This window comes from Macaca fascicularis, chromosome 3 (assembly GCF_037993035.2).
Source record: "Macaca fascicularis isolate 582-1 chromosome 3, T2T-MFA8v1.1".
Lineage (NCBI taxonomy): Eukaryota > Metazoa > Chordata > Mammalia > Primates > Cercopithecidae > Macaca > Macaca fascicularis.
The window spans coordinates 14,044,977-14,068,075 of NC_088377.1; the positions used below are offsets into that span (position 1 = coordinate 14,044,977).

Consider the following 23,099-nt stretch of genomic DNA (forward strand, 5'->3'; position numbering starts at 1 on the left):
GTCACAGAAGGATAAATACTGTATGGATCCATCTATATGAGATCCCTGGAGTAATCAAGTTCATAGAGACAGAAAGAAGAATGGTGGCAACCAGGGGCTGGGTAGAGGGATAAATGGGGGGTTGTTCAATGGATATAGAGTTTCACTCTTGTAGGATGAAGAAGTCCTGGAAATGGGTCACACACCAGTGTAAATATACTTGACACTACTGAATGGTATATTTCAGAATGGTTAGGACGGTAAATTTTATGTTATGTTCTTGTATTTTACCACCATTTTTCTCATTTGTAAAATAAATTTTTTTAAAAATTGGTTTTAGGGACATTGCAAAAAAATATTTTTTTCTGCAAAGAAAGCTATATTTTAGCCAATTCTTCTCAATTCTTCAAGGAGCTAGTCAGATATCACCAGCTCTGGCACCAGTCAGGATATAACAAATCTATTTTTCTTCACAGTCTCACATCTTTTGATGAAAACTCCATTCCAGGCTGGGCGTGGATTACACACCTGTAATCCCAGCACTTTGGAAGGCTGAGGCAGTGGATCACTTGAGGCCAGGAGTTCAAGACCAGCCTGGACAACATAGGGAGACCCTGTCTCTACAAATAATTTAAAAATTAATTGGGTGTGGTGGTATACACCAATGGTCCCAACTACTCGGAAGGCTGAGGTACAAGAATGGCTTAAACCTGGAGGCTGAGGTTGCAGTGAGCCAAGATGGCACCACTGCCCTCCAGCCTGGGTAACAAAGCAAGATTCTGTCTCAAATAAAAAATGTTTTACAAAGAAACTCTGTTCTGCTAAGTATGACATTCTAGTTGATGATCAGATTCCTTATGACTGTCTCCACGTCCCTTCCTACAGTGTGAGGCTTTGAGGGCAGTGGTTGATGTCCTGCAGAGCTGCAGTCGATGCTGTTGGCTGCCTTCCCTCAGGCCATCTTCTCTCCTCCTTGACACAGTCCTAATTTTGCTCAGTAAGTTTCCTCCTTCACTCACCCATGTTGGCACCAGCCTGAGGATTAAGCCAGTATCAGAAAAAGACAGAGTCAAAGGACCCAGAGAGGCAGAAGCAGAACCCAGGCCACCCTCGCTTTAGATCTCCCGCCATGTGAAATATAAAGTGCCCTCAACACTCCAGCTGGTTGAGTAGGAATTTTCTTTCTTACAGCCAAAACCAGCTTAACTGATCACAGTGTTCTGCAGGTAGAAGATAGTCTGAAATTTGCCAGATTGAATTCAAGTAGGAAGATAGGGCTGGTTCACTGTGCCCAGAGGCTCAGCAGGCAGCGCGACAACTCTCCCCTGTGGAAACGGTATTTTCCAAGGAGAAAGGTAACGGTGTTCTGGTTTTTTGTTTGCTTGCTGGCTTTATTAAAGGGTTTTCTAAGGGATACTTTTCCCAGAAAACGTTTAAAATGTTTTTCCATTTACAAAGTTGTATTGAGTTTTACCTTTTTACAAACCTGTGTCTTATAAGAGCAACATTCGAGGAATAGGTAAAAACAATGTCTGCTGCTTCCTGAGCACTTACTTATGGTATTGTGCTCAGTGAATCCTCACAAGAGCCCTTCGGTAATACAACTTTCATTCTCCCTTTACAAATAAAGAAATAGAAGCACAAAACATTTCATTTCCTTGTCCAAGGCCACACAGCTAATAACACCTAGGGCTGGGATTCCAACCTGAACAGTCGCCTCCTACCATTATACTTGGCAGCTATGCTTTGGTGAGGTGCATTGCAGCATTCCTTAGTTCAAATAACTGCAACCCACATTCTATAGGGTGGTCAGAAAAGTCTTCTTAAAACCATTACAACCTCCTTAAGACTTAAATCTCATTAACCTGCTACCCAGTGCCCTTCAGTGGATTCCAATGGATGTTCTAGATTATATCAAAGTGACTATCCACAGCCTCCTCCCCCTGTCACTTCCAGCCCTGCCCACCTCCTACTGGCCTTCTCTCAGCTCCTCTAACACATTCTGCCTTTTCTGTCTCAGAGCCTTTGCATGTGCTTCTCCACCACCTCCAGCACACACGCACATACACACATGCGCACACACACACACACATAGACACACACATGTGCACACGTACCCCTTGGTTCTGGATAACTTCTACTAATCCTTCAAGTCTCATTTTAACATTTCATTTCTTCAGAGAGGTCTTTGCTGACCATCAGTCTAAATTAGTCCCCTGTTAGACCCTCTCCTTGTCATCTTTGTCACAGCATTAATTTCACTGGTCTGTGTGATGATGTGCTTTGTCTCTGTCCTCCCCAAAGAGAGGATCAGCTGCAGGTGTGTGCCCTCCCGTCCGTATTGTCACCACTGTATCCTGAGTGACAGGCACATTGTAGCAAATAGCAGGGAAATGGTTGGGGAATGGGAGAAGCAAAGTTGAAAGGAAAATAAAACACTGGAGGGAAGGAAGGGAGGTGAAACTGGGCGAACAGAGGAAGGAAGGAAGGAACTGTGTGGTCCCAGGAGTTGCCATGCATTAGAAAACTTTCATCACAGTATCATTTCCTACTCCAACACGCAAGAAACACCGCTGTAAAAACAGCTAGCTTGTTTCTATGCTTCCTTCTTCGTTCTGTCTATACCTTTCTTCCTACTTCTTTATTCCTTTTTTACTTTTTAATTTTTATTTTGTTCTATTATTTTATTCTTTATTAATTTATTTATTTTTGAGACGGAGTCTCACTCTGTCGCCAGACTGAAGCACAGTGGCGTGATCTCGGCTCGCTGCAATATCCACGATCTTAGCTCATTGCAATAGCTGCCTCCCGGGTTCAAGTGATTCTCCTGCCCCAGTCTTCCGAGTAGCTAGGACTACAGGCGTGCACCACTGCGCCTAGCTAATTTTTGTATTTTTAGTTGAGACAGGGTTTTGCTGTGTTAGCCAGGATGGTCTCGATCTCCTGACTTCATGATCTTCCTGCCTCGGCCTCCCAAAGTGCTGGGGTTACAGGCGTGAGCCACCGCGCCTGGCCAATTTTTTTTTTTTTTTTTTTTTTGAGATGGAGTCTTGCTCTGTCGCCTGGGCTGGAGTGCAGTGGCATGATCTCAGCTCACTGCAGCCTCCACCTCCCAGGTTCCAGTAATTCTCCTGCCTCAGCCTCCTGAGTAGCTGGAATTACAGGCATCTGCCACCAAGCCCAGCTAATTTTTGTATTTTTAGTAGAGACAGGGTTTTGCCTTGTTGACCAGACTGGTCTTGACCTCCTGACCTCAGGTGATCCACCTTCCTCGGCCTCCCAAAGTCCTAGAATTACAGGCGTGAGCCACCATGCCCGGCTTACAGGCGTGACCTCCGCATCTGGCTATTCTTAATTTCCATAAAACAAGAATAAATGGTGAAATGAAACTGGCATGTAAAAATTAAATTATCCTTAAATTTTAAGGTAAAATACGTGCTTGGCCAACAAGACACATTTACCTTTGTTTGATGGAGAGCCACGGAGCTCTCTCTTCCCTCGTTCTCTTCCTCTTCTCAAAGATTATCTGTTTACATTATGTGCATGAGCCTTCACAATCTCCTCTACCCTTCAGTACAGTAACACTAACCAAGCTACTATGCTAGAATTGGGAATATAACTTTTAGAAAATCCACTAAGCAAATTGGTGGATTGTTCACTTATAAGATTAAGAGGCTGTCAAGAAATCAGCATGAGGTCAAGAGAGTTACAGCTCAAACATCTTCCTTTAAGTAAATTAAGAGACAACTAGTGAGAAAAATATAATGACTTAAAAATACCCAAGCAACCAGAAAACCATTAAAGGTGAGAATCACCAAAATATAGAGTAATCTGGGGAAACAATAGAAATTCTAGCACTTTAAGCCATTTTGAAATAGACAAAATAAATTCATTCCAAAACATGTCTAACTACTCAGGAAATGTGATTATAATCAGCAAAATGTCTTAAAATTCATTTTGTAGAGCATTATATTTGTAATTATAACTAAGATGATATTGACCAACAGAATTCTAGCTATACCACTGAGGCCGTATATTCAAGTTTCCCCAGATTAGAAAGCACAGCGTGCTTTAACTAGTAAATGTCGCATGTCTTTTTTGTTTGACTAGTTTTCAAATTCATTTCATCCATGGGACCCATCAATTAATCACCTGATGTGGTAATGAGACTGATGAAAGGAAGGAAGAAAGGGAGTAAGAGAAGGAGCAACAAAGGGAGAAGGAAAGTTCTGCATCTAAATTAATGGGATCCTTCAGTAGTGCTTCCTTGAGATTACACATTTAGTCTTCAGTGCCTCCCTTCCTTAAATGTTTTGGGGAAGTTCCCACTTGGAACTGCCTTTTCCATAGTGGTTCTGCCTTGTAGCAGGTGCACAAATTAGACCATCCCTTACCTGTGTATCACACACCACAAAAGTTCAGGGCTTGAAGAAACTTTAGGGTTTATCAAGTGTTTATTTTATGGATAAGGAAACTGCAATTCAGATACTTTCAGACACTTAGCAAACCACAGAAGTGAGAACAGGGATCCTCTTTGACATTAAAGTATTCAAAGTTATTCCATTCTTTTTTTTCTGCATCCAAGTATATCAGCTGTTGTCATTCTTTCTTATTAGATTCCCTCATTCATTTATTCTGCAAATATTTACTCAATGCCTAGTAAGTGCCAGCTATTGTTGAGACAACAGTGTACAAAATAGACAACATTCTCTACCCTCATGGAGCTCATGTCCAGGGATTCAGTGTGATTTAAATTCCTGAATCTATTTTCCATTCAGAGCTTGCTGTTTTAACAATTCTCAGGAACCACTTAATTAAAATCAAAGGTGTTGAGCAAATCACTTACAGGATTAAGTGGCCATCAAGAAATTATGTCCTACTGACATAATTTGATGAGTGTAGAAATTACAAATATGAGCCCACTCTATTGATCACAAAGGGAAATGGAAGCAGTGTCCATTCAATTTTTAAAGAGAAAGAGAAATTAAACCCCATGAAAAAATAATGTCCCAACATAACATCCAGATTTGCCAGCCACAGCTCCTGAAACAGAGGGCAAGACTTAGAAGTAAGACAAAAGACAAACTAAAAGCATTTTTAAAGGCTTTGCATACAGGATAAGAAAACATTAAACTCTTGGCAAACATCCTAGCAGCTTGCAAAACAAAACCACTCCCTGCCTGTAAGTGTTTAGCCCACAGCTGTTGGAAATGAAGAATGTCAAAATACGCAAAAGTAAGAATTCATGCATGCACATCAAAGAAGCAAAGCTCCAGGGAAACCCAAGGGTTGGAGTCCAACTAGGACGGATCACGGGAGCTCGGGAGAAGAGGCAGAAAAAGGAGATCTGGACCATGCAGAAGACCAAGCCACAACCATAGATCTGGGCTGTGCTTATCAGCCTCCTAGACCATCATATGGGAAAATTATCTCCATCATTCAGAAATGCATTTTAACAGGACAAAAAGCCTGCTTCAGTTGCTCCATTTTGCACATGGTGCTTCAGTTTACTCAATAATAAAATAATAAAAACATAGGCAGGGGCCAGGGACGGTAGCTCATGCCTGTAATTCCAGCACTTTGGGAGGCCAAGGCGGGCGGATCACAAGGTCAGGAATTCGAGACCAGCCTGGCCAACATGGTGAAACCCCATCTCTAGCAAAAATAAAAAAATTAAAAAGAAATTAGCCGGACATGCTGGTGTGCACCTGTAGTCCCAGCTATTCAGGAGGCTGAGGCAGGAGAATCTCTTGAACCCATGAGGCGGAGGTTGCAGTGAGCTGAGATCGTACCACTGCACTCCAGCCTGGGTAACAAGAGCAAAACTCTATCCCCCCCGCCAAAAAAATGTAGGCAGGGCTCCCATTTTGCTTTGTCTGTTTTTTCTTTTAATCAAATCTCATATTTACTATAGAAGTAAAAATAGTTAATTTTGAAAAAGAAAAACAATCTTACTTATAAAGAAAAAGCATTGTGTACTTTTGAGAAGCCAATGTTCTGAAAGTTCATAAATCCCTTTATTTCTTGGTTTAAGTAAAAACACCACACTCCAGCCATAAAGGGGAGGCACATTCATGAATGGGGCCAACCCTTGTGAAGCCTTGATGGCTGTGAAGATGATGTCATAACTTAGAGAAATTATTTGTGATGTGTTTTCTTTTTGATTTTTACAAGTTTTGTGGAATTTGACCATGCCAGTTTAATAATTTCAATAAACAATTACTAAAAATAATATAGAGTCAACCTCTACTCTGACTAGAGGTGAGAGGCATGTCCCTGGATTTGGTCCTTTCAGATATAATGACAAAGAAAGGCATCAAAATCAAAGAAAGTATGGAAAGATGATCCACAGGCCAACTAAACTTTCTGACACATGAAATGCAAGAATCAACATGCTTCTCTTACATCACCACTTTATTCAAATAATTCAAGAGACTTTTGTAAGTATTAGGAAATTGGTTCCTAAAATGTCATGAGTTACTTAGGTAAGAAATAAGAAAGGGAGAAATCAGAAGAACTATATTGTAAATTGCTTTGATGAGAACCTACAGGACAAACCCTAGTTCCAAGGCATGAGAGCTGCAGGCTACAATAGGCTGAATTAATACAAGTGATAGTAGCAGGAGGCAGTCAAATGCCTACACAGATAGGGGCAGGTCCCTGGTTAAACCCCACCTCCAAGCCGAAGACAGTTTAAAGCCTGAAAGCCAAGCTACAAGTCAAATCCACAGACTGGATTGAGGATTTGTCTTCTTGTTTGGCATGCTTTCCTCTGACTGATCACCACCCTTCATCTATTTTACATACCTATCCTTTCCTAATTGGCTTTCTACACTGCTGTGCCCGCCTTTGAGTGGTGCTTTTGCTTTAGCCTTTCTTTGCATACTCACAAACCAATCAGCACACACTCCCCTATTCTGAGCCCATAAGAGTCCCAGACTCAGCCACACTGGGAGAGAGAAATCACCCCCATGTTCCCTCTCCACTGAGAGCTGTTCCATCGCTCAATAAAATTCTTATCCACCCATCCTCACCCTTCAATTGTCGGCATATCCTCATTCAGTGATTGGGTGGCTGCCAGAACTACAGACCAAAGTGGGAATTTGTGGTGCCTTTTCCGGGTGCCCCCCATGGTCGCCTGTGGACCAGTTGATACATACTTTCTCCCCTCTGAGGCCCATAAAAGCCCCATACTCAGCCAGAGCAGAGCAGATGACAGGATGACCAGCTGTAGAGAGGAGCTATCCTCTCTGCTAGCAGCTGAACATTCATCAGGACACCCTGGCTGTGGAAAGGAGCTACAAACTGAGGGTCTCCTCCTAGCTGTTCTATGACTCAATAAAGCTCCTCTTCGTCTTGCTCACCCTCCACTTGTCAGCATACCTATTCTTCCTGGTCACAGGACAAGACTGGGGACCTGCCAAATGGCGAGGCTAAAACAGCTGTAACACAAATAGGGTTAAGACATGCCCTTTGCTTGACACATTGCAGGTGAAGAGATGGAGAAAAGAGCTGTGGCCCTTCGGGGAGCCAAGACCGGGGAGCTCTCTGAGCCAGGGCTGTATCTCCCTCCTTGGGGTCCTGCAATTCCTGACATGTTTAAGCTTCTGAGTGCCACTGTGTTCCCCACCGCCAGCTCTGGAAGCTGCTTGTGGTGTGCCTGGTCCAGCCATAGCCTTGCAGACAGCCAGCACCTGTGCAGACATCTGGAGCTGCCCACCCCACTGCAGCAGCTGCACAGAGGTTTCTGACCAGAAAAGCGGTACCTCAAAGATCCCATAACATTTTCTCTGAGCTACCTTTAAAGATTTTAGATTGTGTAAAAAATGCTTACCACCTCTTTGAAAATACCTTGTACACTCATGATTAAATCATAACCTTAGTTGAGGTTTATTGGTTTCACCTGTGAGGTTACTTTTGGTGAAGTTCAAAAGTTGGGAGTATCAGCTGCTTGGCATGGCTAACGTCAAGTAATAAGGGAATTAAAGGAATTTTTTTAAGAGTGCTACGATTAAAAGTCAGCTTAATTAAAAGTGGATATCTAAGCTATATGTATATTTAAAAGGCCTTTGTGCTTTTTTTTTTCTCTTCTTGGATCTTGTTTTGCTGGAAAAAGTTTTTCTTTTTTCTCAGTCACCTGAATTATTTTTCTCCATTTTGTCTTGCCACTCTTAATGCACACATGAGAGGCCCTAAGATAACCTCTGATAGGCTGGGATGGCTTGGGAAAAACAGAAAAGGTACCATGGATCCCATTTTGGGTAAAAACCTCTGTTTTCCTCATGGAACCCCAGGAATTAAAAGTGGATAGAATCCTCTCAAAATCTGTATCTGTCTTCCAGCTATGCCTGTTTATTAGGCCCTAGAAACTGCATGCTTTCCTAGCACTGCTCTTAAAGGGCTGCAACCCTGAGGCCAGTAATCCAATTAAGAAACTGGCAGATGAAAAATCTTACAACTACTGAATCTACTTCTGTCTGTCTGTGTAGTTACATATGTGTGATGTGTGTGATGTTTATATAAAAAAGAGCTCTAACTAATTGACTTAAAGAAAAAAAAATCAAAATTTTTAAAGGAAAAATAAAAGCTGTAATGCCATTTAGTTCACATGATTTTAATCTTTGAAAAATAGAAAAGTTTTAAAGATTATTGGTAAAATACAAATGTCTTCAAAATGTAAACATGTGGTCTAAATTATGTTCAGATATTAGGTTTGCTAAATGCTCTAAGGTCATAAACTGCTTCTTTGGCTTTTGAAAATTGTTCAGCTTGCCTGCTTTACAGTTTGGTAAGGCTTTGGGACATGTGGAGTTAACTACACCTCTAACTATACTGGAAAGAGTCAGACCTTAGCTGCACCTAGTACATAACTAAAACAACTCACCAGGTTTTACACTAAAATTAAAAATTGCTAAGAGTTACCATTATAACATGTAATTGAGGCTACTGAAAACAGATTTACATGCAAGGTGTGTAAGGAAAGTAAAATATGTTTTTGGTAAAAGATTATAAGAAGGCATGGGAATGTAAATTTTTGCCTACTTTAGAGGGTTAAAGAATTGTTTTAAATTAGATAATATAAAGCTAAAAGTTTAAACAAGTTGTGAAAGGTTGGTAAAAATTAATCCTGCAAAAGAAATTCTGTGTGTGATCAACTAAATTCAAAAGAGTATGATTTGGTTTTTCCATAAATCAAGCATTGGAATAAAAGCATAACAAGGTTTTCTTAAGGCACTGATCTGCTCTTTAACAAAAATTTGTAAAGAGTTTTAAAAGATTTATAAGAACCTCACCTCATGGTCAAACTGGTTAAGATTGGATAGAATTATCTACAAGGTTTCAAAACAAAGAGAGAGGGAGACAAGACAGTCTGTTTGGAAAGCTAAGTCTTCCCTCCTAATGAGTAAAGGTTTTTGCCTTTTTAAAAATGTTTTAAGTCATCATTTTGGCTAAATAAATGACTTGTGGTAACTTGGAATTCTATTTGATAATATCAAATGTTTTAAACCTTTAACATGTTTGTAGGCTTCGCCAAAAATCAAACTTCAGCTTTGAGGTGGTCTTTTCTAACCCCTAACTTTTGGATGCTACAGAGGGCCCCTGGAACATCCAAAAGAGAGGTAAACAGGATTATTTGACATGTTTTGTTTTAACAAAAATGAGGACTGGAGAGATAAAAAATATATTTCAAATCTTACCATACACTTGACATTAAATCCTAGTTTCATTGTTTTTAAGTTTTTGTTTGCATTTCAGACTAACCCTGTTTATTCCTGTGAACCAACCAGTGATCTCCAGCTGCAGCTCAGAAGAAGCAAAAGGGCTGGGTAATATAGAAATCTGGATCAATATTCTAGTTCTGGGCAATTATCCTGCAAATCTTGCCAGGTGATAGGAGCAAATAGGGTGCCCATAACCCCAGGGTTTCTTTGTTTGGGAAAATAAGACCAAGAGAGCTAACCAAAGCCAAGCTCCATGCACTCAAATCTTAGCAGGCATAATTACAGCCATCAGTTATCTGGCCATGTTGGCAACCTTGGGATTTTTTAGCTGTTCTTACCCCCTTGTTTCATTTTGATACATGTCTTCTAATAACCTGGCTTGTCTTTTCTCACCTTCAGGCCATCAAACTCCAAACGGTCATGCAACTGGAGCCTCAGACAATGGCTCTTTTTTACCAGAGACCCTTAGAGAGGACTCTGAGGGAGTTCTGACTGCCATTTTCCCAAAACAGCACCCCCTGTCAGCATGAAGCAGTTAAGATCAGCCACCATTCTTATCCTAATGGCAGTTAGATATACCTCTTCAGAGGGAGGAATTGATAGTGGCAGGAGGCAAATGCCTAGTCTGATATGGGCAGGTCCCCAGTGAAACCTGACCTTCAAGCCAAAGACAGTTTAAAGCCTGAAAGCCAAGTTACAGGTCAGATCCACAGATTGGATTGAGAACCTCTCTTCCCATTTGGCATACTTTCCTCTGATTGGTCCCTACCCTTCACCTATTTTACATATACTTACCTTTTCCTAATTGGTTTTCTACACTGCTGTGCCCTGCTTTGAGCAGAGACTTTGCTTTAGCTTTTCTTTGCATATTCACAAACCAATCAGCACACACTCCCCTGTTCTGAGCCCATAAAAGTCCCAGACTCAGCCACACTGAGAGAGAAAAACTATCGACTGCAGGAGTCGGGGACGATCCCCCTTGTTCCCTCTCCACTGAAAGCTGTTCCATAGCTCAATAAAATTCTTCTCCACCCATCCTCACCTTTCAGTTGTTAGCATATTCTCATTCTTCTTGGACGTGGGACAAGATCTCAGGAACAACTGAACAAGCTATAACACAGGTGGGCCAAGTGGGCAGGGCGCCTCCAGCGACGGGCCTGGGGCTAAGCAAGACCTGGGTAGGGGGGCGTCGCTGGCCATGGAAGTCCCCAAAGTGGCCAAGAAAAATCATGTGTCACAAGTAAATATGGCCTCCCTGCCCCACTGCATTCCTGCCCCTGAAAAGCAGCTGACAAGATTACCATAATATGATAAATTTCCGGAGATCAACTTAACTACATATGTGAAAACATATATATCCTTTGACCTAACAATGCTTTTAAGCCTTTATCTTAAAGGGCTAACCAGAGAAGTACACAAAAGTTATTTGTACAACACACTGGTTTCAGCTTTCTTTCTAATAAGAAAAAAATGGGCACCCCCCCCACCAAAAGGCCCACAAAAGGGATTAATTATATAATTAAGGAGTATCTATTGAACTCTGATGCTGTCTTTAAAAAGGAATATGGGCCAGGCATGGTGCCTGCCCATATTGGTGTCTTTAAAAAGGAATATGGGCCAGGCACCTGTAATCCCTGCACTTTGGGAGGCCAAGGTGGGTGGATCACCTGAGGTCAGGAGTTCGAGACCAGCCTAGCCAACATGATGAAACCCTGTCTCTACTAAAAATACAAAAAATTAGCTGGGCATGGTGGTGCATGCCCGTAATCCCAACTACTCATGAGGCTGAGGCAGGAGAATTGCTTGAACCCGGGAGGCAGAGGTTGCAGTGAGCCAAGTTTGTGCCATTGCACTCCCACCTGGGCAACAAGAGCAAAACTCCATCTCAAAAAAAAAAAAAAAAAAAAAAAAAAGGAATATGAAGATATAGAGTCAGTGAAATAAGAAAAAACCTTCATGACATATTGTTGGCTAAAACAAGCTATTTATAAAATGGTATGTATGGGTGGGAGGGGGTGGATGATGAGATATTAATTAATGGGTACAATATTCCTTATTTGCATGAGGGATACACTAAAAGCCTTGACTTCACCACTACACAACCTATCTATACAACAAAATTCCCCTTGCACCCATAAATTTATACAAATAAAATAAAATAAAATAAAATGGTATGCATGCTATGGTACCATTGTTATTGGACAAGATGTATAAATGCATAGACATCCGGAAAAGAAGTGTCCTGTTTATTGGCAGTGGTATCCCTTGGTGGCGAATTTAGGATGACTTTTGCTTTGATCCTTACTCTGGCCTGTGCTGTTTGAACATCCTACAAGAGGAGGTGTGGACTTCATCTGGTGCTGCAAAGAGGCCTCTAGGATGGAGCTGACAGAGCCTCTTGAGGAGCCCTGGGGAGCCCCAGCATAGCGACCGGCAGAGGCCCCAGGGATGGGATTGCTAGAGGATGGGCAGAAAGGCTTAAATGATGTGGAAGCAAAGACAGAGCCCAAGCCATTTTATGGCAAGAGAAAGGACTGTGATGAAGCAGAATTTCCGGGTGATTAGTCTGAGCTCTCTGCGAGGCTGCATGGGATTGTGTGTCCCATTATTATTCATAGAATTCTTGCTATCATGGAACTCAGTGGGCCATTGGAACAGCCTGGCTAACTGGTTGTTGTGTTTTTTGTTTGTTTGTTTATTTTTGTTTTTGTTTGTGTGTTTGGTCAGCTTGGGACCTGTTTGGGGAAAGTAAATACCAAGCAAACTTTCCCAAGGAATGCCATAGTCATTGGAGGTGGGGGAGAAATTCTTCCACAGAACATGCGAAATCATCAAGGTCCACAGTTAGGCTGCAGACTATCTTGATTGGCAGTTGCATTCAGCACAGTGAAATACAGTACATTTTTCTTTCCTAAAAAATGGTGAAAATGAGGTAAAGAATAGTGAATCTCTTCCTATAACAGGAATCCGGCAGTGTAGAGTGAGTGTAGAATGTCCTGTAATGGTTCCATTTAGTGTTGAGATCCTCGGACACCAAAGATGTAACTACTAGAAAGTATAGTAGCTCTAATTCTGCAAAATTTTCTGGTGGAAAAGGGAGAATAAGAAGCATTTTTGGCCTAAGTACTAGTTTGCCTGATTAAATATTCTCTATGGAGTAGGTGGAGTTAGCAATAGAAATCAATAATATTGAAATAATTTTCATAGTGTTGGTCCAGCACAGAAATATTGTTCAGTACTTCAGTAACATATTTTCCACTACCAAAATTCAAAAAAGTATTATAAAAATATACCCAAAACACTTATTTTATTTTCCATAAGACTCTATTTGATAGAAAATACTTATTAAAAGGAAAATATCTTCAAACCGATTGCCCAAAATGGCTCCAGTTCACATGTCTGGGAAAATGACATGCTAATATTCAGAGGACTTTCCTACTTGATCATTCTGACAGTGGTCACTTGAAAACTTCACATTAGATTTGCACACTGTACCAAATCAAAAATTAAACAGCCAAAAGAAATAAAAAACAAAACCATAAGGCAAAACCAGCCGCGACAAAGAGCCCTCAAACATTTGAGGCTATTTAGACATTTTAGAACATCTCAAAGTGAAAACAAACTTCTCTGCTCAAACCTAGTAAGCACATTTTTAATGTTGCAACACAGATTTTCTATCATGCACTTTGAGTTAACACAGAGATACAACTTAATACAATAAGCATGGCTGGCTTCTCCTGTTTGGGATTCTTAAGTTGTAACAGGTACAGCATGCTGGCTCTTTACTCTGTTTGAATTACCAGCAATGTACATATAGGATATTGTTAAGATCAAGTCATTCTATGACCCTTTGCTGCTTAAAATTTTTTCATTTAACAGAATCCATACATTGGTAATGTTTAAAATGAGACTTTTCTGTGACCAAAAAAAAAAAAAAAAAAAGTATTTGTGTAATCTTCAAAGTGTTTAATTTGTATTAAAGCTAAATCCAGAGGCTCTGAAACCTTAGGGGCTCTTGATGTGGATTTTTGTTCTGGTTCACACACCTTGAGACAAAGGCTTATAGTCAAGATGTGGAGGAAAAAGACGTTTTTTGTGTGTGTGTGAGATGCGGGGCAAATTTATTCCTGAGGCGGCCTGGAATGGGCTTCAGAAAATGGATAGAGTGTCTTCTTGAAGAAAGGGCCTCTAAGTAAACTCCACTGCCATTCAAAAGATTTGCTCTGACACTTAACAAGTGGTGCAGGAAGAAAGGAAAATCTGTTGTCAGGTTTGGGGTGTTTATCAGCTCCCCTCGAGACACTTGACCTAATGCTGCGGTGCCCCTAATCCGCTGATCTGCATGCGGCGGTCCTGCGAGCCTCAGCCCGCAACTGCCAGCAAAATTGCCTGGAACACTTATCCCAACGCATTGATCCCTCGGTATATTGTGTGCCGCTCACCTACTCCCCCTCCTCCCCTCCCGCCCCCTTCTTGCGACTCCCCCGAAATTTAATTCTGCTCACAAATTGTGAAATAAGTTGTTTGGGCTGGATTTGTCGAGTGAATTGTCCCACTAATGAAACAGTCTGTTCATTATACAGTGGTAGGACGGAAGATTTAGCGCTCCCATACCCCGGGACCCAGGCAGGTTAACGTTTTTAGACTGACAGTTGACAAAAGAATGAATAGCTCTCTCCTGTCAAATCAGGCTTACAAACAGCTTGGCATACAAACAGTTACTGCTTGCATGCATGAGGATTTCGGATCCCCGTCTGCTAATGCCCCAGATTTGTAAGTACAAATTGGTTAGTCTTCAAACTGTTTGCGAAAGGAATAAAATGACCAAAAATTAGTTTGTTTTAGCCTTTCCCCCTCCCCTCCCCACTCCTGCAAGTGAAACATTAAAAAAAAGAAAAGAAAAGGATAAAATAGTGTGTAATGGTCTCATGGAATATTGTTGGGATTTTGCTTAAGGCATCAAATTAAGCAGAACCATTGTTTGGCAGGAAACATTTTGTTCTGCTCGGACACCCTGCTTCTTGAAAAGCAGCTGAAAATCTAATGGAATTAATGTAAGATACGTGATTTTAAACGATAGGGAGCAGAGGGGGAAGGAGAGAGACCAAAAATGTTCATTTCTATTCATTTTAGTACCTGTTGCTTAAAACAGGTTATAACAACACAATGGGTCACTGAGATTTCTGAAACTTTTTCAGAGGCAATTATATGTACATTAGATAAAAACCATTTTAGTTTTCCTTGTTGGTTTGCATCATTTTGTGACTAAAGTAAACTAACGCAAAAATCACCGAGGGAGAAAGTTCTGTAGGAAAGAAAGTAAATACTTTTGCCAGGTGATTTCTCAATGTGGTGATAATTTTTAGTCTGGGTTAGGTTACGTAACTCTCTGCTATATCATAACTGAGGCAGAGCAGTAGATAGGGACAGGAGTGACAGCATATATTTTTGTTGAATTCTAGGGAACACAAATGAAAAACGGTAATAGACAAGAATTTTTTCAACTTCGAGCATGACCCAATGTCTTTGAATTAACAACTGTTTTCTTCTTTATAAAATGCATTCCCAGGGTAGCCAAACTCCTTATAATACTAGGAGTTGCTCTTATATTTCAGTGAGTTCATGATCACATCTTTCTACATATGCTAAAGACAATTTTTAAAAATCAGACCTTTTGGAAGCTTTGCAAGTAGCAGTTATGAGTTAATTCAAACATTCCTTAAAACCTTTTCTCTTATCAGTGCCTAAGTCTTGCACGGGTATTTGCAGCATTAAGAGTTCCAAACAATAAGTACAATCTTAACGCATAAGTGTACAAAGTCAATGACAGTTGCTATTGGAAATCTGAATAAAGCAAGAGCATTAGGCTGCTAGAGAGAATAAGTGGGACAGCCTTCGTCCCAGATATGATTGAATCGTTTTTTATGAAGTCGTCCAAGCCTATAGAATGTTCTGCACCTGTGAGTCCTTATGCCAAAATTGGTCATTTAAATCTCAGGATGGGAATGGGAGAGAAAGTTACAAACGACTCAATAGCAAACAGCACTATGGCTGCACACAGAACAGACCCAAGTGGTCTCCCTCCATTTCCCATTTCTCCTCACCACTCCCAGAACTTTGCAAACGTCTTCCTCTAAAATCCATTCCTTTCCCATCAACCCAAAATTTCTTTTTCCTACATCATCACATTTTGGGCATTTCAAAGACAGAGGCCAGGACTGATGAAGAACTTCAGGTTAAGAAAATGCATATGTTTGGTGAAATCTTTTTGGAGAAATATGCTTAGAGAAATGGCATTTTCCTATGGTTTTTACAGTGCAGTGATTCCCTTACAATGGAAAACCATAGAAAATGCAGGGGTTTCAGTAATCAGGTCATCTGTTTGGGGTAGACTTCTCCACACAATCCACAAGATTACAAAGAATGCAGAGGGGAGTAAGACTAAAGCTGACCTAAGTTCCATGCAAGAGTTGAAGAGAAATGAATAAATACTTAAGGCTGCTTATTGTCTTTCTCCTTATGAGAAACAAAGGCTGCTGATGGAAAGCATTGTTAATAGCACACTATAGGCTAAAATACAAAGCCTTCCTGCTCTAAAAAAGAGCTGAGGATAAAGCAAGCAAGCAAGCAAGCTGCATCATTAGCAGGAAGGGATGGGCATGGCGCACAGGTCTCTGCGGAAGGAAATGCCGTTGACCTTCATGGATAGGTTTTCATGGTGGTAAAGCTTCAGTCTCCCAGTGACCATGGGCAGGTCTCTTAACCTCTTTGAGCTTCCTCATCCCATCTGTAAAATGGGAAGAACAGTATCTCATGCTGTTATTATAATGGATAATTTATGTGTTACACAATGCCTAGTCCAGCAATCAAATATATGTAAATATTTTCCTTATGAAAAAAAAAAAGAATAAATAGTGGCCAGGCGCGCTGGCTCATGCCTGTAATCCCAGCACTGTGGGAGGCTGAGGCAGACAATCCCTTGAGCCAAGGAGTTCGAGACCATTCCGGGCAACATGGTGAAACCCTGTCTCTACAAAAAATAGAAAGAGTAGCCGGGCATGGTGCTAAGTACCTGTACTCCAAGCTACTTGGGAGGCTGAGGTGGGAGGATCACCTGAGCCTGGGGAGTTTGAGGCTGCAGTGAGCCATGATTGTGCCACTGCACTCCAGCCTGGGGAACCCTGTCTCAAAAAAAAATAAAAAAGGAATCTATATTCTTATGAGGTTTCTGAGCAATTGCAACTGGCTGAAGCAGAAAAATCCTAGTGTTTTATGATGCATCTCAAAGTCCAGTGGAAAACAGAGGGTGATAGTTGTGGCTGAATGAGCTATCCCATCGGTAAACCTCAGGCTGGTGTTGCATCCCCCAGTGAGGCTTAATTCATCTAACATCAGGTCTGGATGCCAGTCTACCTCATCTTACAGATGAGGAAGCTGAGGTTCAAATTAACATGGGGTTAAAACTCAGGCCTCCTGGCCAGGCACAGTGGCTCACGCTTGTAATCCCAGCACTTTGGGAGGCTGAGGTGGGCGGATCACGAGGTCAGGAGATTGAGACCATCCTGGCTAACACGGTGAAACCCCGTCTCTACTAAAAGTACAAAAAAAAAATTAGCCGGGCGTGGTGGCGGGCGCCTGTAGTCCCAGTTACTCGGGAGGCTGAGGCAGAAGAATGGCGTGAACCCAGGAGGCGGAGCTTGCAGTGAGCTGATATCGCGCCACTGCACTCCAGCCTGGGCAACAGTGCATGACTCCATCTCAAAAACAAAAACAAAAACAACAACAACAAAAAAACTCAGGCCTCCTGATCACCAGTGTAGTAACGTTCTTCCCTTTCAGCACATTCATTCTAAAGGAAAGGCTGTAATGCTGTAACCTGGTTTATCTTTTGACACATAACTCTTACTTTATCTGTATAAAATGGGGCATTTGTGTGGGTTCAGTGCGTTTTCTGAACTGACATTGGTTCAGTACTTTTTGCCTTTTAGGCATGTTTATGAATTTGTGAGATCTATTTTTAGAAGTTAATTACTAAGTCTACCTTTTTTCCAGTTAAATGTCTAGGTCATGGTTATTGTTGTTTTGTTACTTATGAAGTAAAATAAGCAGGAAAAAAACCCCGAAAACAAAATAACCTATTGTTACCTTAAATCTTTTAAAATATAACATCAAAAATACATTTTTCACATTAAAAAATCTATTGATTTGAGAAAACTGTACTCAAACCATGGCCCCAGGGTGAAATGAATGGTGAGCAGGAGTGCCAATTAAAACAGATGGGAGGAGAAATGTATTTGCATTACCTTACACAGGTTTTCTAGGATTCCCTAAGTTCTCCAGAAGCCTCTAGAAGGTGTTTGTTTTCTCTTTTGCTATTCCCTTTCTGGGAAGGCTGCCAGAGTCCCTTCATCCCGAGCACCCATTCAACATAAAGCACCAGAGAGGCTAAGACGGCTGCCACTACCAGGCAAGGCTCAGGTTAGGATATCAGCCGTTCATGGCTTGGCTACATATTGCTTTGATTCAGTATTAGTGGTACCCTGGTGTGGTAAAGATTATCTTTTAGAGAAAGGGATCCAGAAAGAGAAGTCTAAAGCCCCCAAGATGGATTGTATCGTTTTACCCAGTACAAGCCTGTGGCAGATCTACACAAGAGCTACCATTCTCTAACTAAAAATGGGGTCGGAGCACTAAGTCTTATGTGAAAAGGAACGTAATGCTGAGGTTGGGAAGAACAAAAACAAAAAACAAAGAGGCTGTACAGCCAGGGGACACGGTTTTGACCTCAGTTATCTAGTTTATTCACTTAGGTATTCAATTATTTAATTCTTCATCTAGAAGCTGGAGGTGATAATAATATCTCCCTCGTGAGGTTAAAAGTAAAGATTAAATAAGCAGACACATATACAGTACTTACAACACAGTCATGTGGTTCATAAGTGTTAGCTGCTGTCAATGGATAGTCACAAGATCCTCTAGTGAATGTTCACTAGTGTTCGAAGTGTGGGCCTTGGACCAGAAGAATGGACGTCAACTTGTCAGCAATGCAGAATCTCAGGCCCCACAACTGCTGAATCAGAATCTGCACTTTCATAAAGCACTCCGATGATTCACGCGCCCATGAAAGTTGGAGGAATGCTGGCTTAGAACACACACTCCAGACTTGTCCCTTGAGGCTTTGACTGGGTGGCACTGAAATGAATGCTGGAGTCTTCAGCTTGGATCTCCCATATGCTAGCACACTACCCAGTAGTGTGGGCTGCCAGGCTGGTTATTTAATGAGTTTTATGATACATTAAATCTTCCAGACCTCACGGCAATTTGACCATTAAAGAAACAACTTTTTTAAGGTAGCCCAAAACAAGCCAACTCAAGCGAATAATGGGATTAGCACGGTGATATTGAAATCAGAGTCAGACCACGTGAGTCACTCTCCATCAATCACGGCTGCTGTCCTCACAGCTGATTGTGGCACATTGTCTCATCAAATTAAACACCAAAGGGATGTTGTAAAGGCAGCATATGGTCCTCTTTCAAAAGTAGTTAGCCTGGCATTGCACAAGTGGCCTCATGGTGGCTCCCCTGAAACCTTCTAAATCAACATATTGAGGGTATTTGCTTTTGCAAAACAGTGACTCATAAAAGTGTTTGCTTTTAATTGCAGGCTTGATAACGTTGTCGTTGGAGGCAAGGGCAGGATGTGAGACGGGAAGGAGAGTAGATGGACTCATGATGAAAGGACAGAAATCAACTGCCATCTTTTCCTGTTCTCCCATTGCAATGGCAGTGATCACAGAGGAGAGACGCCTATGTTCACCTCTCCCACCTGGATGGATGCTGAGCTCTTAGAAACTGACTTTCCAAAGGATACAGAGGCTCATGCCTATAGTCCCAGAACTTTGGGAGGCCGAGGTGGAAGGATGACTAGAGGCCAGGAGTTTGAAGCTGCAGTGAGCTTGAGACCAGCCTGCAGTGAGCTTGAGACCAGACCCTGTCTCTATAAAAAATGTTTAATAAAAACTTAGCTGGGTATAGTGGCATGTATCTGCAGTCCTAGCTACTTGGAAGGCTGCCATGAGAGGAAGGCTGTGTCCAGGAGTTCAAGACTACAGTGAGTGAGCTATGATTGCTCCACTGCACTTCAGCCTGGGTGACAAAGCAAGACCCTGACTCAAAAAAAGCTAGAGCAGGAGGAGGAATAAAAGAAAAAAAAAAAGGAATAGACTTTTCTCCCTCTCTATTAGGCAAAAGCAGACTGGGGATGGTTTTAGAATCAAGGCAAGAATCAAGGCAAGACATGTGGCTAGAAGACCTGCTGGAGGGGGAGAGGATGTTCTCAGGAGAGACACAGGACAGAGCTTTGTAGAGGAGTCAATGAAGGGCAACTGTGTCAGCCTCTGGTGGCTCCAGTAGAACCCTCGTAGTTTGTGATGCACCAGTTAGATGATACTGGAAGGTGAGGCCAGCCCAAGTCTGACTTTCAAGAGAAAGTCATTAGGCAATACTAGGAGCAATGTTTGGTTGCTATTTTGCATGTATGTGGCTGACCTTTGCTCCATGAACGTGATGGATTAGCCAACGTGCGATTAGTGAATAGCTAACCTCGCAGCGCCCCTGTGAGCTCAGCATGAAAGGAATGTCATAGCTGGCAGGTCACCTGAGCCAAATTCCTCTCTTCCAACTGCAACTCTTATCCCCTCAAAGTGCCCCCAAACCAAGAAGGCTTGACCAGCCTTCATGCAGGTGTGGAGATGCCATGGGTCACCTCCCACCTTCTGGTTACTATGTGACCCTTTGTCACTTCTGACCACACAGTTGCCACCATTCCTAGGGGGCAGCCCTAAGTCCACAGCCCCCTTCTATGTCTGCTCAGAGGTAAACACAACTAAGAGAACTAAGGGAACATTTGAATCCCAGCCTGAAAAAAGATGCTATTATTGGTTGGATGCAGTAGCTCTTGCCTGTAATCCCAGCATTTTGGGAAGCCAAGGCGGAAGGATCACTTAAGCTCAGGAGTTCAAGATCACCCTGAGCAATGTGGTGAAACCCAGTCTTGCTAAAATAAAAAAAAAATAGCCACACGTGGTGGCAGGTGCCTGTAATCTCAGCTACCTGGGAGGCTGAGGCACCAGAATTGCTTGAACCCAGGAGGCAGAGGTTGCAGTGAGCTGAGACAGCACCACTGCACTTCAGCCTGGGCGACAGAGCAAGACTGTCTCAAAAATAAAAACAAAAATAAAAAATAAATAAAAGATATTATGATTATTATTCAACAGCAAGACATGACCTTCATTTTTCAAAATCTACTAAAGGGGATAAAAATAAAAGTCAAAGTCTTGTCAGCTGACTACTGACCTTCCCCTTCTGTCCAAGAGTAGCCACTGGTGCTGGCATGTTCTCTACCCGGGAAAGGATCTTAGATAGTGCCTGGTCAGGCCGGGCGCGGTGGCTCAAGCCTGTAATCCCAGCACTTTGGGAGGCCGAGATGGGCGGATCACGAGGTCAGGAGATCGAGACCATCCTGGCTAACACGGTGAAACCCCGTCTCTATTAAGAAATACAAAAAAAAAAACTAGCCGGGCGAGGTGGCGGGCGCCTGTAGTCCCAGCTACTCGGGAGGCTGAGGCCAGAGAATGGCGTGAACCCGGGAGGCGGAGCTTGCAGTGAGCTGAGATCCGGCCACTGCACTCCAGCCTGGGCAACAGAGCGAGACTCCGTCTAAAAAAAAAAAAAAAAAAAAAAAAAAAAAAAGATAGTGCCTGGTCAGTTTTCCAGTGGATACAGGAATCTCCTCTACACTGAGAATAAACCCAGACGCCTTGGTAAAATCATCCTACTAATAATACCTCACAAATAACACAGCCTTTTACCTTGAGAGTTGGGAAATCCTGGTTTTTACCCTAATTTATTAAACTCTGGCAGGATGATACAGTATCGTAGGGGTGCTATTTTACCCTTCATAAAATAGACATGGGTTCTACCATGTCTAGGTTTCTGCATAGGCCTCAGAAAACTTCCAGTGATGGCACACGGTGGAAAGCAGGCACATCACATGGCTGGAGTAGGAACAAGAGAGAGAGGGGGAAGGGGCTACACACTTTTAAACAACCGGGTCTCATCAGAACTCACTCACTATCCTGAGGATAACATCGAGGGGGTGGTGCTAAACCACTTACGAGAATTCAGGAGCACTCATGAGCCAATCACCTCCCACCAGGCCACACCTCCAACACTGGGAACCTCCTTCCTAGCAGTGGGCAAAAAGCAATAAATCACTAGGTAGCCAGGACAGTTCAATCCATGAGTAGCAATAGAAGTGACCTCAAAATTCCAAGTTACTTTTCTTAACCAAACGAAACCTTTAAAACTTCAAATAGAGGAAGTTGTGTCAACAATTGCTAAGGTCATTATTTGTTGAAGAGATTATTAGTAAAAGGAAGATTTTATAAGAAATGGAACTCACCTACCGGTCTGATTAAGAAAATTCAGCATGGAAAGACTTCAGCCAGAAAAGTGAGAGAAATATTTCATTCCTGCTTGAATAACAGGGACATTTTAAAGGAAAACATGTGTGCCACAGAGTGGAGACTGAGCTCATCTGAGACAAGACTTAGATCATGTCCTTAGCTGTGGCAGGATGAGGTGACTCCTGGTATAGGATTCACGGGGGTTGGCGACTGTATTAGTCTGTTCTCACATTGCTGCAGCCAATTAAGCTGAGCGAGTTCTTTTCCTCATGGGGGCCAGGTGTGCAATGACTGCAAACAGCTGCTTCTTTGGTAGTGTATGCAGCCTGTTTCTTGTATGGGTTGCTCTAAGGGACCTTGGAGACAGGCCCTTCAGATGGATGTTCATGTCTCTGACCTTGCACTACCCCAATGTAGGCTCCAAACAGGCATGCGAGGTACCTTTGGAAAGCCCCAGGGCACTGTGGCCAGGGTTCACATTGTACCATGGTTATCATGTCCATCTACACCAAGCTGCAGAACCAGGAGCATGTGATTGAGGCCCTGCGCAGGGCCAAATTCAAGTTCCCTGGCTGCCCCAAAGATCCGCATCTCAAAGAAATGAGGCTTCACCAAGTTCAATGCGGATGAATTTGAAGACATGGTGGCTGAGAAGTGGCTCATCCCAGATGGCTGTGGGGTCAAGTACATCCCAGTTGTGGCCCTCTGGACAAGTGATAGGCCCTGCACTCATGAGGGCTTCCACTGTGCTGCCCCCTCTTAATATTCACCAATAAATCCTACTTACTGTCCAAAAAAGGAAAAAGAAATACCCAAGAAGGGATAATTTACAAAGAAGAGTTTTGAGGCCAGGCACAGTGGCTCACGCCTGTAATCCCAGCACTATGGGAGACGGAGGCAGGTGGATCACGAGGTCAAGAGTTCAAGACCA

The 23,099-nt window shown here is 42.3% G+C and overlaps 1 long non-coding RNA gene and 1 other non-coding gene across 2 annotated transcripts in view; one reads left to right on the forward strand and one right to left on the reverse strand.

Annotated features, from left to right (window-relative positions):
• The window catches only part of LOC107129076 (uncharacterized), a 99,761-nt gene that overhangs the window by 19,365 nt on the left and 57,297 nt on the right, over positions 1-23,099 (reverse strand). The window lies entirely within an intron of this gene.
• On the forward strand, positions 22,403-22,537 carry LOC123572631 (small nucleolar RNA SNORA70). The gene has a single exon (XR_006697185.2). It is a non-coding gene; the product is annotated as a small nucleolar RNA SNORA70 (small nucleolar RNA).